Source organism: Oncorhynchus nerka, linkage group LG22, assembly GCF_034236695.1.
Source record: "Oncorhynchus nerka isolate Pitt River linkage group LG22, Oner_Uvic_2.0, whole genome shotgun sequence".
Lineage (NCBI taxonomy): Eukaryota > Metazoa > Chordata > Actinopteri > Salmoniformes > Salmonidae > Oncorhynchus > Oncorhynchus nerka.
This window is the reverse complement of record NC_088417.1, coordinates 59,352,960-59,371,902: the sequence shown is the minus strand read 5'-3', so window position 1 is coordinate 59,371,902 and position 18,943 is coordinate 59,352,960. Positions and strand designations below refer to the sequence as shown.

General features: G+C 42.7%; 1 protein-coding gene across 1 annotated transcript in view; it reads left to right on the top strand.

Annotated features, from left to right (window-relative positions):
• LOC115105413 (uncharacterized) overlaps positions 1–18,943 on the top strand; it is a 97,293-nt gene that overhangs the window by 17,060 nt on the left and 61,290 nt on the right. The window contains exon 2 of the mRNA XM_065006812.1: positions 10,392–10,479. The gene's annotated coding sequence lies outside the window, so the exon portion shown is untranslated. The remainder of the gene's footprint in view (positions 1–10,391; positions 10,480–18,943) is intronic.

Below are 18,943 nucleotides of genomic sequence, written 5' to 3'. Positions count from 1 at the left end.
TAAATACATCATGTCCTCAGAAACAAACAGACAAACACATTCATGATACATCTACCCAGAGTTTGAATTATTGAGTCGGCACCTCAAAGTTTCTACTGCTTGAGTACCAGCATCTCTTATAAAATATTCATCCTAAAATATTGACCCCTGTACAGAAAAATGAAAGAGTATCAACACCTTATCAACCCACTTCAAGAACTGCATCTAAACAGAATATTCAGATGGAGAAAACTGGTGAAGTTGGCTAGATCATGCATGCACGTCTTGCATAGAAAATGGATTAACTAGATTATGCACAAAAACGTCTATTCTGTACATACAAATGCCTGGCGAAGCCCCCGATTGCAATGTGCCTCAGAAAGGGTTAACCTTTTCTTTTCCACTTGAAGAGAGAGAGAGAGAGAGAGAGAGAGAGAGAGAGAGAGAGAGAGAAAAAAAAAAAACAGGCTAAAGGTCAGCCAGCAAGCCTGATTTCAGACACTGACGGGGAATTCCGCACTGTCTTGACTTTTCAGGATCTTGCCCTTCTTCTGCCAAGTTCATTATGTTCCCTCTTCCCTCCGCTCCCTTCTGCTAGACAGAGTGGCAACAAATGAACTTCTGGGAGAAATTGTGGGCTCATCAGAGGCCCAGTGAAGGAATATGAAACAGGCATGTCTGTCTCTGACCCTCCGAAAAGAGGGAAGATTCCACCAGGGGAAGATAGTTTTAGTGTCCCCCTACGTGCATTAGATCAGCCAGCCTACTGTGCTCTACAGGAGGGTCCGTCCACCATCCACCCAATCCATCCCCAAGCCTGAGGAATCTGCTGAAAGCTCAGTGCCTCAGTCTTTTCCCCTCTGTTACCCCTATCCATCCTTTCCTCTCCCTCAGCCCCCCCCGCACTCACCAGATCTCATTCCCATAGTCCTTAGACAGGAAGCTTGTCTTTAGATGTCTGAGCAGGGGGAAGTGTTGATTGGCCTGGGCTGGGCTGATAGGTTGGAGCTGAGACTAGGACTAGGGATTGGGCTGGGGCTATTGGGCTGGGACTATGGGGCTGAGGATAGGGCTCATTGGACTGGGGCTATTGGGATTGGGGGCTATTGGGATGGGTCTGGGAGCTACGTTCTAGTGCTGGGGCTGGTGCTACGTCTATAGAGCTGAGGCTAAGGGACTGGGGCTAGGGCTGGGGCCTGGGCTGGCTGGCCGGGAGCCAGGTTGTTCTGGTGCTCAGCTCCAGTGTGAGCGAAAGAGCATATGATGCATAAGAGGCCGACCCAACAAGGCCCATGGGGGCCAAGGAGCATGGTTCAGATCATACGAGTTATGTGCGGTAGCAAGTGAGCTCCTTCAGTTTTATTACATTGGGGAGGGAGTGATGGAATAGAATAAACTGCATAGATGCCTTAGGACATGTTATATCATGTGGCATTTTAATAGCATTTTCATATCATGAAATAGGATTGACACAGATTGTAAAATGGACATGTATCATCTGGGACTAAAGGGTCAAGTTGTTTTGTCTTATTAGCCAAAAGGCCTTAGTTATGACTAGGGTAAACAGTATTTCTAAACACTAGATTGAGGAATGATTTAGTTATCCTCATATGTAATATAACAGTAAATTATTTAGAGGCAAATCATTTAGAAAATATAGAATGGAAGTAATTTACAGTTGCGCTGCATTAGGGCATACTGACTGACCAGTGACCACACCCCAAAGCTCATATCTCTTCAACTTGACTTTCAAATGGTTCATCCCGACACCTTTTGCTTTACCCTCTACATCTGCACATGCACCATTGAAAATAAGGATATCAATTTGCTAACACTTTAGTATAGTCAAATTGCTGCAAAGAAACCACTGCTAAAGTACACCAATATGAATAAGAGACTTGCTTGGGTCAAGAAACAGACCGATGGAAATCTGTCCTTTTGTCTGATCAGTACAAATGAGAGATCTTTGGTCTTTGTGAGAAGCAGAGTAGGTGAACGGATGCTCTCTGTGTGTGTGGTTCCCACCGTGAAGCATGTAGTAGGAGGTGTGATGGCGTGGGGGTGCTTTGCTGGTGACACAGTCTGTGATTTATTTAGAATTCAAGGCACACTTAACCAGCATGGCTACCACAGCATTCTGCAGCGATACGCCATCCCATCTGGTTTGTGCTTTGGGGTAATTTGTTTTTCAACAGGACAATGACTCAAAACACACCTCCAGGCTGTGTAAGGGCTATTTGATCAAGGAGAGTGATGGAGTGCTGTATCAGATGACCTGGCTGCCACAATCACCTGACCTCAACTCAATTGAGAGGGTTTGGGCTGAGTTGGACCACAGAGTGAAGGAAAACCAGCCAACAAGTGCTCGGCATATGTAGGAACTCTGGCAAGACTGTTGGAAAAGCATTCCTCATGAAGCTGGTTGAGAGAATGCCAAGAGTGTTCAAAGCTGTCATCAAGGAAAAGGGTGGTAACTTTGAAGACTTTGTTTAAAACTTGTTGGGTTACTACATGATTCCATATGTCTTATTTAATAGTTTTGATGTCTTCACTATTATTCTACAATGTAGAAAATAGTACAAATAAAGAAAAACCCTTGAATGAATAGGTGTGTCCAAACTTTTGACTGGTGCTGTATGTGTTGTTTGGTGTTCACTCGCATTTGTTTGTAGATATAAAGTACAGATAGTGGATAGTGCTGAGTGAAAGTCTACACACCACTTGCACAGCTTGCTTTCAACGTAAAAAAAAAAGATTATAGAAAATGTTCCACATTAATACATTGTTTTAAACAAAGATGTCTTGATTGTGTGATGTCTTCACACCCCAGAGTTAATACTTGGTAGAAGCACCTTTGGCAGCCATTACAGCTGTGAATCATTTTTGAATACGATTCAACAAACTTTGCAACATATATCCATTGTTTTTGTCAAAATTGCTCAAGCTCAGTACATTTTGTTGGGAATCATTGATGGACAGCAATATTCAAACATTGTCTAGTTATGTGGAGTGAATGCAATGTTATTGATCCTCTGTATTTTCAAGTTTTGTTGTGGAATTTGCCAGGATCAAAATAAATATGAAAGGAACAAAGCCCAGGTAAAACGTTAGAGGAAAAGCTGCCTCAGTCTTCTGAAAACCTAACCCTGGGGTAAAGTTTGACCTTTTCAGTGGGACAATTACACACATTTTAATGCCAAAGGCACACGGCTTTCCAAGAGTAGTCATGTGTGGTCCAGTCTCAGTCCTGACTTAAATTTGCTTGAAAATCGGAGACACGGTTTGAATATTGCTGTCCGTCAATTGTAGGGGCCCTTAAGACTTGTGAAAAGTTGGTAGAATCTTTTTCAAAATGATTCATAGCTGCAATGGCTGCCAAAGGAGCTTCCACCAAGTTTTAACTCTGGGGTGTAAAGACATACAAATGTATATTTTTTATTCATTTGAAACATTTTATATTAGTTTTCTTTCACTTTGAAAATGTGAAATAGGTTGTGAAGATCGGTAGGGGAAAAAAATCTAATGTGATCCCTTTTTAGCTGTAATTTTAAGGCAGCAAAATGTGAAGACTGCAAGGGTTGTGTAGACTTTCCCTAGCAACTGTATATGGATCAGTGTCTGTGTGTGTTTGTATACACATGTGTTTATTGTTTTGTGTGTGCATTTAAGGGTGGATATGGTGTCGTGCAGTGTGTGTATATTATATGTGTGTCCTGTGCTTTGTCTGCCACATCTGCCTATTATTAGCTGCTTGCTCGTTAAACGTTGGGGTAAACCCCTCGTGATGCCAAGCAGTGTACTGTTACCCCTATGGGAATACCTACCATTGTCATCCAAATCTCCCTGGAATTCTATAGTTCTTATCCTTAAACAACAAAGCCTTAGCCGTACTGACCTAGTAATAGTCCCCAATATTGAGCTTAGAATGACTCCTAAACACATGCAAATGTATTCTGTGCTGTTCCCAATGTTAAGTGCAGACTCAGTAGCCTCGGTTTTTCTAATGACTGCCTTGCCTGGTTCACCAACTACTTTGCAGACAGAGTTCAGTGTGTCAAATCGGAGGGCATGTTGTCCGGTCCTCTGGCAGTCTCTATGGGGGTGCCACAGGGTTCAATTCTCGGGCCGACTCTTTTTTCTGTATATATCAATGATGTTGCTCTTGCTGCGGGCGATTCCCTGATCCACCTCTACGCAGACGACACCATTCTGTCTACTTCTGGCCCTTCCTTGGACACTGTGCTATCTAACCTCCAAACGAGCTTCAATGCCATACAACACTCCTTCCGTGGACTGTAAATTCTCCTTCCAGACTCATATCAAACATCTCCAATCTAAAATCAAATCTAGAGTCGGCTTTCTATTCCGCAACAAAGTCTCCTTCATTCACGCCGCCAAACTTACCCTAGTAAAACTGACTATCCTACCGATCCTCCTTCGGCGATGTCATCTACAAAATGCTTCCAATACTCTACTCAGCAAACTGGATGCAGTTTATCACAGTGCCATCCATTTGTTACTAAAGCACCTTATACCACCCACCACTGCGACCTGTATGCTCTAGTCGGCTGGTCCTCGCTACATATTTGTCGCAAGACCCACTGGCTCCAGGTCATCTACAAGTCCATGCTAGGTAAAGCTCCACCTTATCTCAGTTCACTGTTCACGATGGCAACACCCACCCGTAGCACGCGCTCCAGCAGGTGTATCTCACTGATCATCCCTAAAGCCAACACCTAATTTGGCCGCCTTTCCTTCCAGTTCTCTGCTGCCTGTGACTGGAACGAATTGCAAAAATCGCTGAAGTTGGAGACTTTTTATCTCCCTCACCAACTTTAAACATCTGCTCTCTGAGCAGCTAACCAATCACTGCAGCGGTACATAGTCCATCGGTAAATAGCCCACCCATTTTACCTACCTCATCACCATACTGTTTTTATTTATTTACTTTTCTGCTCTTTTGCACACCAGTATCTCTACCTACACATGACCATCTGATCATTTATCACTCCAGTGTTAATCTGCTAAATTGTAATTATTCGCCTACCTCCTCATGCCTTTTGCACACACTGTATTGAGACTCTTTTTTTTTCAACTGTGTTATTGACTTGTTTATTGTTTACTCCCATGTGTAACTCTGTGTTGTTGTCTGTTCACACTGCTATGCTTTATCTTGGCCAGGTCGCAGTTGTAAATGAGAACTTGTTCTCAACTAGCCTACCTGGTTAAATAAAGGTAAAATAACAAAATAAAAAAACATAGTGCGTGTTTCAAAATAACCTGTGTCTGTGATGGTGAAAGAGTATATATTTTGCACGGTAAGGGTTGGTCTTATGTCAAAATGATTGATTATTGCTATTGATTGTGGCCTAAATAAGTTACACCCCTGAAATAATGACCAAATAAATAGTTGTGCTATATTACCTTCTGAAAAGTGGTAGAGACATATTGGTATAATAGCTTTTTATAAAAGACAGTTGAAAGAGTTGAATTGTTTATGTCATCTATAGGCTTTATACTGTAAATGTGGAAGTACTATTCTGCATTTCTTATAGCATCAGCACCCTATAGAAATCCCCAGTGAAGATGGCCAAATGACCTCACTTCCTGTTTGGCCAGTGGAAAGAAAATTGTATCATTGTTGTACATCCTGTTTGACAGTGATCTGTGTGATATTCTGTACAGCTGTAGGGCATGACAGAATATTTAGGTCCCATTGTGTGTGTGTGGAAACCTCTGTAAGGATTTTATATGTTGTTAGTTCTATAGATACAGTTACATTCTGTTTGGTGTTTATTGCAAGTGTGGGGTGTGAAGTTTGTGGGGAACGGGTTTTTGAGTTTGGGTGCATGTGCTACAGAACTCCAAAATGAATCCAAAATGAATTTGATTCTTCATGCCCTGCATCTTTGTGTAGAAAAACCTTGCTCGCCTTTCTTGTGTTTTATGGAAATTAAATTATGGCATAATGTCACTTTCGTTATTAGAACAGAGAGACCGTGCATATGAATCAGTCCACTGTTGTCATAGTAACATGAAGCACTAAACCTCTGAGCAGCTGTTATTGCAGGCTTTGAACAGCTGGGGGCTATTGCTGGCAAGGGATTGTGGGAAATGAGTCCTTTGGTCCACCCTGCTCACCTTGACCTTCCTCTTCCAAAGAGGAGAGTTTGTGGATCTTAAAGAGGTCCATCTTGAATATACCAATGTGTACTGAGTCTGTGTACGATTATAGGATATTTAGTGAATATTCATTACCTACATTAACACTATATCTTCTCTGAACATATTTGCCTGAAACTAAAATAAACTGCCTGTACTCCACGTGAATTGTAAAAAAAAAACTAATTGAGCAAATGAGCTGAATTGTTTCGTAACGCGTGGCCGAAAACAAGTTCGACGCAGCCGAGCGCATCCCATTATTCGAGAACAAATATTGTACAGGGCTGCGATAAAAACTCACAGGAAGCACAATAACTTGTCATGGGGTAGCACTGCTGCCATGTCCAATTCCTTCAGCTTTAATCAAGTCAGAATGTAACCCGAGAGCAGCGCCCCATCCTCCCACTGTTCAATTTAATGAAGAATTCCTAGACTGGGGGACTGTGTGTGCATGTGTGTGAGTGTGTGTGTGCTAGGCCTGGACTGTTTGCACAAGGCGACATGCCAGACTACTTGAGACTCCGAGACCAAGACAGTGACTGAATGTGGGAAAATCTAACGCTCTCCCCCTCCCCCTCTCCCAAGTCAGAGAGGCCCACTCTCTCCTCTCTGTGTCTGTTTGGGGGCCCAGCCAGCCGACCAGGCTGACAGGCCTTAGTGGGGCTGGTGTGGTGGTCTGCTGCTCCAGGAATGCTAATGCTTCCTCTGTGGTTTGCGAGGAACACAGTGATTAGCCCTCCAGCCCCCCGGGGGGAGCCGCTGCTGCTTCGGCCCGCTTTAATTCACTTTGACGTCAACAGGAAGGCCAGCCCGGGTTGAGCGGCTGGAGAGGAAGGCCACTGCTGGTCCCGGAGCTTAGGGGGAAGCTTCCAGAGGGATTACAGACCAGGCTAAAATGTTTTCTTTGTAGCTGGAGGAAACCTTAGAAATGCCTCCCCTTCCACCTCCCCTGATCTTCCTTCGGTGACTGTTGTGTTGGTGACGTGAACAACCCAGGCTAGAGGATAGCCCCCCCCCCTCCCACAAAAAAAGCCTACTCTCTTTGTTTACTTTCATGAGCACTGGTCTGAAATGAGTTTATACATTGATGCAAAAGGGTGTATGGTGGAATCCTATCCAGTAATTTAATTAACTTGTTAGTGGTCTTGCAGTGAAGGAAACGAAAAAGCCATGTAACTGCTGCAGTATGTACATCCCCCCTCCCCCTGTCTGTTAAATATCCAGTCTCCAAGCTCCCTAGTCTATACCTCACACACAGTCCCAATTGAGCAGTGCAGGTCTTGGTAAACATTCGCTGTTCAGAGCTCCAGTGTTAGCAGGTAGCAGCTGGAGTTGCTAGCCTGCTGGGAAGCCCAGCACACTCCCACTGACAGGATACATGACTAGCCGGTCAAGCGAAAGATCAGGTGTCCAATCCTAAATGGAAGATTGAACTTAAATCGGTTACATGTGCATACTGACTTCCTGCACTGCACCTGAACTCCTTGAAATGAGTCCAGGAGCCTATGGAGGTACTAGGCACAAAGGAATATGTCTAAAAAGAGACTAAGGCTACTTGCAGCCAAGATATTCTATATTCGACATATAGAGTTGTGAGACCCTAACGTGGACCCTTCGTGGCCAGAAGTAAATTAGCCATTCATTGTAGCCATTGGTGCTCTGTAGAGTTGATATTTTCTCAGGTTTTCTCTTGTCAATTTACTCGTGACATTCCTGGATTACTCATTATACTAATAAAGTCAGATACATATTTTCTATTGAACCTTTATTTAACTAGGCCAGTCAGTTAAGAACAACATCTTATTCACAATGACGGCCTAAATCAACAGATATGATAGTTAGTTTAAGAACGATTAAGGGTACAAGACTGTGTACATATCTGTCTGTGTTGGCAAAATCACGACATCTTCCATCGAGCCAAGCGAGGAAGGGCTGCTTGTTGTCATAGTTCCAAGTTCAGTCAGAAATGTCTATCTAACCCTATGCCACTGAAACCGGTGGATCTCAAAACTGAACTTGGATACTCGTTAAGTAGCAATGGTATTGTTTGCCACAATTGTCTTTCGACACGATAGATAGGTCGAACCAGTCATGACTATTCAACAAAACAATAAATCAAGTTTCTTTCCAGCAATTTTCTTAGTTACATGATCGTATAACTAGCAAAGGAGTTTTGAAGTTGAGTGTGCAGTATTTATGAAGTTTGACAATGATGGCGAAAACTAGCTCAAGTACTCATACTAACCGTACTAACCATACTATTTGTGACACTAACCATACTATTTGTGACACTAACCATACTATTGGTGACACAAACCATACTATTTGAAATGAATTGAGTATATAGTATGCTTATTGGTCATAGTATGGATATAGTTAGTATGCCAAAAGTTCCCGGATGTTGTTCTAGAATTCACCAAATTAAGTATACATGTGAAGTATGAAGTATACATGCAGTGGACACTTTTTCCGTACTTTTAAGGCCCGTAATGTAATTCTTCAGAAATGGGCGTGGCCTCACAACTTTTTTTTAAATTTGAAGAACATTTTGGAAAATATGCAGCCGAAGTCCAACGAGAGCTGTTACAAATTCATTGCTTTAAGTGATTATGATAAATGTTAACAAAATGTTGAGCAATGTAATAAATAAATAACTTTTCAAATAAATTACGTTACACGTTATGTTGGCTGATAAATTGTTAGGTACGCTATCCTTACGAACCGCATAGCAGTACAGCAGTATGTACCGGTATGCTAGCTAGTTACCTAACATTAGTTGTCTACTACTACAGTACATCGAACTTGCCAGGCAGTATACTAACTTTATGCTATCCAACTAACTACCCAACGCTTATTGACTTGATTATTCTCATCATTCTTAGCTAAGTGTTCATTGTACATTTCAATGGACATTGTTAATTCTGGCTATCTACTCTGATTTCAGAGCATTCTCGCACAAAATAACTGATGAATTTACAAACGGCCGGTGTCAGTACACGTCAGCAAAAAAAGCGTAATTAAATTGTTTCCAGCAGCACATGGATAACATGAGAACAGCGAGTAAAATATTCAGTGAGGTGTTCTCTCATTAGAAGTATCTAGCCAACATTAGCCAGTGGTGTAAAGTACTTAAGTAAAACTACTTTAAAGTACTACTTAAGTAGATTTTGGGGTATCTGTACATTAATTTACTATTTATATTTCTGACAACTTTTACTTTGACTTTAATACATTCCTAAGAAAATAATGTACTTTTTACTCCATACATTTTCCCTGACACCCAAAATTACATTTTGAATGCTTAGCAGGACAGAAAAATGGTCCAATTTACGCACTTATCAAGAGAATATTCCTGGTCATCCATACTGCCTATGTTCTGGCGGACTCACTAAACACACATATTTCATTTGTAAATTATGAGTGTTGGAGTGAGTGTTGGAGTGTGCTCCTGACTATCTATAAATAAAAAAAAACAAGACAATTATTCCATCTGGTTGGTTTAAGAAATGTGGAATTTGAAATGATTTTGTTTTCGAACACAGCTATAGTTCAGCTAGCCATCTATTTTAGCAAGGAAAAACAAGCTCGGGACAGGATTTAGGGTCAGTGCTATCCGGGCATTTGGGACGTCCCTACCCCATTGAAGTTAACATTTGAAATGGATACGTTTAGGGTTAGGTAAGGGTTATGGTTAGGGTAAGGGTGGGGGTTAAGGTTAGGATTAGGTTAGAGATGTCCCACGTATCCCAGATAGCACTTACTCATGATATAGCTGGGCGCACATGCCCACTTGGCTCATTCAGGACATAGATTATAGTTTGTATGCCCTGATATCTGGAGCTGTCAGCGAAATGTTTAATTAAACAATTCAGAGACTGAAACAAAGAAATCAGAAGACAAATATTTAAAGAGAGAGAATCGATATACAATTCTGAAATCAGCTGTAACTGTCAGTAGTAAAACAAAGCTTAAAACGATGTTTGAGTGAACCTGAATGCAGAAAATGAATGGTGATGTCGCTTCTAGACACATTGCTTCTCCCCACCACTCTATTCACACTCATTATATGGCGGTATTTTAATGCCAATAATACTGTAAACATAAGAAAACAACCCAGACCACTATCATTGTGAAATTACAACTACTTTTCTAATTTTGCCTTATTTTGTGTACAGTACGTGGGATATGTTAAAAAGGGACTTTAAACATGCATGTTTACTCACACAGCAACATTTCCCTGTTTTTTGCAGACTTTGTGTGGAGGACCGGACACTAAGGCGTGGAAGAGCAGACGACAACAACATTGACTGCTGCTGTGTTGCCGAGGGCAAACTAACTGTAAGTTCTCCCATCACCTTTTCACAGATCTGAAATAGGGAAGCAAGACTTTAAGACTTCTTCACTCGAGTTACTGTTTACATACTGTCTGTTTGTTTACAGCACCATTAAACAAGAGGTGTATTTAGCGAGAGCCTAAGTGTAGTCTTTAGGCATGTGTTTTATACACATACGCATGACTAACTAATGGGGTGTTAACAACACATCTTAGCAGCACATCTGGTACATCTAATACTGTCAAGCTGCTTCTTCAGATCCAACTCCCAAGTGTTTTTATCGTTCCATGATGAAGGCTAAGACTAAGGGCAAACAATTAAGTGTAACTCCTACCTTAAAAAACGACCATGCAAGAGTAGTTACTGTAAGTCTCTTTGATTGACTCAACTCCGTTGCGGTTCGGTTGACCTAGATCGACGTCAATCATTTAAGGCCTCTTCCTAATTCTGCAGACTAAGTTGTATTTCCCAATTTGACTTTTTAAGTTGACTTTACTTCTCGCAGGGAGTTTATTGCCCAAAGTTTGGATGCTGCTTTTCCCCCTTCATGTTTTTAATAGCAGTTAGATTCACTCTAAAAACACTATTTGTGTCTTTAATGGTTGAGCTGGCCAGGATGGAATTGACTGGAGTTGATGACTTCTAAGTGAAGATGTGGGGAGAGTTCGAGACGAGGGCTTTACTGTGACACTATAATGACAGGCAACAGGGAGGTGAACTCATTTTGTAGTAGGAATAGGATGAGAAGGGGGGGTTGGAGGGCAGAAAGAGAGGGAAGTCTCTTTAATTGAGTGCAAAAGCAGCTGGATATTCCAAGCCATTTCCCGCCACAACAACGGTGCACTGGCACTGCCTGTCTCCATATCCTCCTGGCCCTAATCGCTTCCAGCCGCTGCATCCTCCCTCCTCTCCTCTCCTGTATGGATTCTTTGGAGCCCTGCCGAGGATTGTTTTACACTTAATTTTGTTAGACCTAACGAGATTTCGCTAATTAAATCTCCTCCTGGCTGGAGCTGCCATCTCACCCTGTCGCGCGGAGTGTTTGTTTGTATAGATCTTTTTAGACTAATAAACATTTTCATTCCAAAGTCGTGGGGAGAGGAGAGAAGGGTTGTGTTGCTCCGGCACTTCTGATAATCCTTATAGGTTTTAACCTTCTGTGTTAGGGAAGTGGCAGCCATCCGCACCAGGTACCACTGTCTCTCCTCAATGGAATGGCATCCATGAGATGATAGTCTCTTATGGACACTGTCCATGGCTACCTAGCTCTTTCCCTTCCTGGACATCACCTTGTTATTGTACCAATGAATGGGCAGCGATCATGCAGCTACAGTATATGATCCTGATAAACACAGCTGTCCCCCACAGGAGGCTGCTGAGGGGAGGATGGCTCATAATAATGGCTGGAATGGAGTGAATGGAATGGTATCAAACGCATGGAAATCGTGTGTTTAAGTTTGATAACCATTCCATTTATTGTGTTCCAGCCATCACTATGAACCAGTCCTCCCCAATTACGGTGACACCAACCTCCTGTGCTGTCCACCCAATCCACACCGGTCTGGATGGATTAATATGAAACCTTTAGACATTGCTATATGCTTTCCCGGTATCATGACCAATGATAGAACAATTCTATTGTAACGACCGTTGGTGGAAGAAGGTGTGGACCAAAGAGCAGCGTGGTACGTGTTCATGATTTTATTAACTGAACACTGAAATACAAAACGTACAAAATACAACGTGAATAAACGAAAAAAACGAAACAGTCCTGTAAGGTGCAGAAAACACTAAACAGAAAATTAAACACCCACAACCAAAATGGGGAAAACAGGCTACCTAAGTATGATTCTCAATCAGAGACAACGAACGACACCTGCCTCTGTTTGAGAACCATACCAGGCCAAACACACAAATACTACATAGAAAAAAGAACATAGACTACCCACCCCAACTCATGCCCTGACCAAACTAACACAAAGACGTAATAAAGGAACTAAGGTCAGAACGTGACATCTATGATGGATAGACACATAAAAATACAAACATTGTCTTCCTCTCTAGGTCCCTTTGTCATCATTTCTAACAAAGATAGAGCCTGTAAAACAACATGCAATATAAAATGGGTTTCAATAACCTGCATTGTATCTCTGTGTGTTTTGGGGTTTTAGGGGAAGTGTCACCAGGTGGGGCCAGGTATAAACATAGGCGATGCCTGGTAGGGGCCCTGCCTGGGAGGGGCTCTGCTATGGTGGATGCCCCCTCAGGAGACACTCCCTGACTATTGTAGGAGCACACCGCCCACAATAGACTTGTAGTCTCTCTGCATTGTTGCTTGCCAAAGGCTCCATTGTAACCACCTCCTTCCTCCATTCTCCCACTCCCTGGCTGCATCCCTCTAACTCCCTCTTGGGTTTGGTTCTATCCAGTCCTCTGCCTCCTCTAACCCCATTGTGGAGGGTGTGGGTAGGCTGCTCGGTTCTGGCGGAGGTGCCCCTGGTGAAGGCCTTTGCTTGGTGATCATGTTTCTGCCACCTGTCGCTCAGCTTAGGGAGGGAGGGGGAAGGAGGGAGCCAGGGGAGATGCCCAGGCATCTGGCACCAAGAGGGGCTCGCCATGTGCCAAGAGTACTGGATTCCAATGTTCTCGATTTTTTCATTTAATTCAATTCATTTAATTTCTCCAGTGTGAAGTCCGCTGTCTCATTTTTATCGAGAAGGACAACATAAATGGTGGTAGGGAATTGTATTATTAGATTTAGCATTAGCATTAGCATGTGGACAATGACAAGCATCTCAAAGGTAGATGTTAGTTACAGATAATTTAGCATTGTTGGAATCAAAGCTTTGTGTTTTATGTTTAGATGTGTCCTTACAACTGTTTAAGAAATGCCATTAGGACTCCCATGAGTTCCTTGTGTACAGTATCCTGTTGACCAAATGGTATCTAACATATGAAGTATCTAACACATGCATAGCAAGGTTAGCATAGAAATTCAGAGATGGAAGCCAACCTCATTAAACAGACTACATCTGAAATGCTCGCTCTCAGATGAGGCAACTAAGGTTATTTTAGATTGAAGCACTTGACACCTCCCACTGTCTTTACAGACAATTAAATAGTGAAGGCTGGCATTTCCAATCCCACAAGGAAATTCAATATACAGTGCATTTGGAAAGTATTCAGACCCCTCAACTTTTTCCACATTTTGTTACGTTACAGCCTTATTTTAAAATGTATTAAATAGTTTTTTCCTCATCAATCTACACACAATACCCCATAATGACAAAGCAAAAACAGGTTTGTAGAAATTTTAGCAAATGTATAAAAAAACTAAACTGAAATATCACATTTACGTAAGTATTCAGACCCTTTACTCAGTACTTTGTTGAAGCGCCTTTGGCAGCGATTAAAGCCTCGAGGCTTCTTGGGTATGACGCTACAAGCTTGGCACACCTGTATTTGGGGAGTTTCTCCAATATTTCTCTACATATCCTCTCAAGCTGTCAGGCTGGTTGGGGAGCGTCGCTGCACAGCTATTTTCAGGTCTCTCCAGAGATGTTTGATCGAGTTCAAGTCCGGGCTCTGGTTGGGCCACTCAAGGACATTCCGAGACTTGTTCCGAAGGTACACCTGCATTGTCTTGGCTGTGTGCTTAGGGTCACTGTCCTGTTCGCCCCAGTCTGAGGTCCTGAGTGCTCTGGAACAGGTTTTCATCAAGGATCTCTGTACTTTGCTCCGTTCATCTTTCCCTAGATCCTGACTAGTCTCCCAGTCCCTGCTGCTAAAAAACAGCATGATGCTGCCACCAGCATGCTTTACCGTAGGGATGGTGCCAGGTTTCCTCCAGACGTGACGCTTGGCATTTAGGCCAAAGAGTTCAATCTTGGTTTCATCAAATCTTGTTTCTCATGGTCTGAGAGTCCTTTAGGTGTCTTTTCAAACTCCAAGCAGGCTGTCATGTGCCTTTTACTGATGAGTGGCTTCCGCCTGGCCACTCTACCATACAGGCCTTATTGGTGGAGTGATGCAGAGATGGTTGTGCTTCTGGAAGGTTCTACCATCTCCACAGAGGAACTCTGGAGCTCTGTCAGAGTGACCATCGGGTTCTTGGTCACCTCCCTGACCAAGGCCCTTCTCCCCCGATTGCTCAGTTTGGCCAGGCGGCCAACTCTAGGAAGAGTGTTGGTGGTTCCAAACTTCTTCCATTTAAGAATGATGGAGGCCACTGTGCTCTTCAGGACCTTCAATGCTGTAGATATGTTTTTTTTCGCCCTTCCCCAGATCTGTGCCTCGACACAATCCTATCTCAGATATCTACGGACAATTCCTTCGACCTCATGGCTTGGTTTTTGCTCTGACATGCTGTGAATTGGGGAACCTTATATAGACTGGTGTGTGCCTTTCCAAATAATGTCCACTCAATTGAATTTACCACATGTGGACTCCAATGAAGTTGTAGAAACACCCATTGATGAGGGAAAACTTTTTATTTCATCAATTTTATACTAATGCTGTAACATAACAAAATGTGGAAAAAGTCAATGGGTCTGAATACTCTCCGAATGCGCAGTATACCCTAGAGAAACCAATTGAACCGGCACCTCTGTAAATATCATGCCGTATTAGTGGAGAATCTGTGAATCTGTGAGCCTAGGGTGCCGCCTGGGATAAGGGCATTTTTCTAAGAAATGAAACGATTTAGCTGTCATTTCGATAATGGAACGAAAAAATATAATATTTAGACAAAACGGAAAAAGAAAACAAATTGACGTACGCCTATAATATATACTCCTGCAACCTTTTTGAGTTCACCCGTATGACCTTCATCATTAGCGTTAGCAGCACGCTAGCTACCCCTCCATCTCCCATCCCATCGTTCTTGCCATCTCAACCATCATCCCCCAGTGAAACCCCTTCATCTCCTCACCCTGCTAGCTACCCAACCCTGCTCTCGGTTCCCCACCAACCCAGCAACCCTAATTATGTTGATTTAACTTAGCCACAACCCCTTCCTTCCGCTATACCACCATCTGAATGGAAGCTTATTAGTTTGAATATTTTTTTTATTTATTCCCCATTTCTTGGGGCCCCTGTCGGCATATCCAATTACTCTCGCCGCGCGGCTGTAATTGCCTCCATGCCAATGGCCACCAGACAATCGTGCTAAATGAGGTGAGGCCGAGAGGCTGCGAGCCCGACTTCATTAAGAGCTAATGGGATTTTATTGGGGGGACTGAAGACCCAGCTCATCAAAAAGGGACGATGGAAAGAAAACAAAACAGATGGAGAGGAAGAGCCGAAAGACTCTGCAACGTAGCTCCCTGCGTAGGCTGCATTGCACTTTTACCCTGGTAAGAAAAAAGAAGCAGCGAAACTCTCTATAATTCGAACCTTGCCATCAATCCCTACCCCATCCCTGTAAAACATATATACAAATGTTGGAGCGTTGTTGAACGATAAGGCAGGCCTGAAGGGTGGAAGCTTTTATAGGAAGTCTGTGGGCTTCTAGACTTTTTTTAGTGTTTGACTGATAGTAAAATGTTTGTTTTCTTCAGAATGTTTGTATGTCTTTGTTGTTCAAATGTATTCTAGGCTTGAATTATGTAGCACTTATCAATAAAATACATTTTCCCCCACTTGCAATCATCTATCTCTGGGATGTTAAGCAGATCAATACCAAGTCTACAGTTTATGTTTTCTTCACCTATGTGTACAATAGATACTAACTAATATATTAACTCATTTCAAAAAGAGTACTGGTGAAACTAACAGACAGATGTTATACCCAGTTAAAGCATTCAAAGTGCTGCACTGAGACTGGGGTAGTATTCATGCTTCTGTGCAGTGTGGGATATGGCAGGGCTTGATGCACTCAGAAACAAGGAAAGTACTCAACTCAAGAAGAGGGCATGCAAAGTGCGACAAGAATAGCTTTTTCAGCAGCAATGAATGGAGTGGAGATGAGTGAGAGCCAATCACTGCCGATATACAGCAATGTGATGCATCACGTGTTGAGATGTTTTCCAACTCAGACATGTACAGTATACAGTATGTATGTGTTTGGTAGTGATGCCCATGCAATAGATATGAACATGCCCTCGTCTGTCATCAGTCTGCCCTTGGTATGCATGTGAAGCTGGTCCACCATTTTAGAGAACCCCTATAGGAATAGCTATATTGCAGCTTGCAGTTGCCCATACTTTAATCCTCTGCACCATCTTAATGCCGCTACGCGTGTCCTGCTGTGGGATTCAGCCCAATGTGCCTTTTGACTCCTGCCAAAATCTATTACACAGTGAATAGTGTTCACCTACAGGAGCATTTAGACCCCGTGTGTAATGTATACTGTGAACTGAACATTAGCTTCTAATCTGACTTTGCTCCATTCTGTCCCCACTGAGTATTAAGGCTACTAAGTCCATTCACAGGAAGTGAGAAATTGTGATTTGCACAAAAGACAACCCAATTACAAGATGCATCTGTTTGTGGTGAAAAACGACACGTTTCATCCTCAAAAGACAATTGAACATTTCAATGTTTCAAATCAAATCAAATTGTATTTGTCACATGCACCGAATAGAACAGGTGTAGACCTTACTGTGAAATGCTTAATTACAAGCCCTTAACCAACAATGCAGTTTTAAGAAAATAGGATTAAGAAAAGATTTACTACATCAACACAAGACAGTGTACTCAGTGTGTGTACCCAGTGTTTGTTGTGGGTGGTTGTAGGCCTGGAGCTGATTGACGCCTGGCCCTGGTAGTAACAGCTGTCCTCCAGCTGCCAGAATCTCCTGCTTGGAGGAAAACAGACCCAAACCTCCAGGGTCAGTGCTGTGGTATGGAGGTCTCCACGGCAACCGGAGGAGGATCTAGAGCCCTGAGAACAATCCTGCCACTGAGAGGAGAGTTGCGCTCCGGCTCGCCTCTGAACTCAACACAGGGGAATGCGACTCTCCCCAAGTGGGGAGACGGAGAGAGGGAGAAAGAGTGAGAGCTGAATAGGAAGGAGGGAGTGAGAGATAGGGAGAGGAAGGAGGAAAAGAGGATGAGGAGAGGAGGGAGGGGTGAGAGAGAAGCTTGGTTTTATCCTGGCCAAAACAGTGGTTGTCATGTTAACCCAACCCCCTCCTCCTCCTTCCCACCCTTCCTTCTCTCTTTCTCTGAGCTCAGGCATTCCCCACAAGCAGTGAGGCAGTGTTTGAATGACTGAAACACTATATGCAGAACGTAAAAAATGGTACTTATTGGGTGCCGGCTTGTATACAACACTCTGACCATCGGTGATTAGAACAAAAACCTGATCCCTTTGCCAAAACGTATTTTTGTTATATTAAACACTGCACTGAGCAAGCTCTATTCCAAGAAAAGTCATGCTCTTTCATAATAGGTTGTAGTTCAATAAACATAGCTTTTTATGCAAGTACGTTTATTTTGTTTGAATTCAGCTGGTGCAGATACGTTTGTTGCTCTAACAGTTACACTGTAGTCTCAAACTGCAGACCACATCAAAGCTAGTTACACCGTGGTAGGCAATGGCCATCAACCTGTGAATTTGAGTCTATGTTTGTGGTCATACAAAAACTTTTGAATAAAACCTCCACACACCATCCTTCTGTACAACATCTCTAAGTAGGGTTTTGTTAAATAGAGTTAAGATTCAAATCAGCAGAGGAGACAATAGAAACAGTAACAGAAAGAGTGACAGGTGTTAACCAAGATGCGGTGCCACTTGAGCCACTGTATCTGCTGATCAGGGCTTCACTTTACCTGGAAGGAGAAACACTTGGCATGGACATTCTGATAATCTTAAATCAGTTTAAGACAAAAGGAAATTGCGAATCCAATCGTCTATTGTTATGGTACATGAACAATTGTCAGAAGATTATTGTTCTGTTCTAAATGAAGAGGTCCTCACGCGTCACCTGCAGCTCGATATGGAAAGTAAGACACAAAAAAACACTTGATTTAGACGAGGGGAACGGAATGCTTGTTATTTACCTTAAGGTCACCACTTTTGCCTAAATGGTGACAGAAATTCACAAAGAATGGAGGGGTTTCTATGGTAACAGGCTCCCTGCAAAAAGGTCACCGTCAGAGGCAGAAAGACAACAGGATTGTGGGGGATTTGGAGGGGGAATAAAATCAGTTTTATTCTCTCTTTTTTTGTGTATAAATAAATTTTTTTCTATAGAATATCTGAACGATGATAAAAACATTGGATTTGAATAGTGCAATTACATGGCTCCAAACGGCAAGGACTCTCTTTTTTATTATGATTTCTTTATTTTCTTTTGATGTCAGAATTGAAAAGGGAGTGTGGTCGGCAGTCGCCCGACGCCCAAGCTTTGTGCTCGCCGCTGATACATACCCGCCTTGCCCCCTCAATCACTGGCGGCTCCTTTCGCTCCCCTCCCTCTCAAGTCATTTTAATTAAGTCAGTCTCGCTGGCGTGGCTGGCAAAG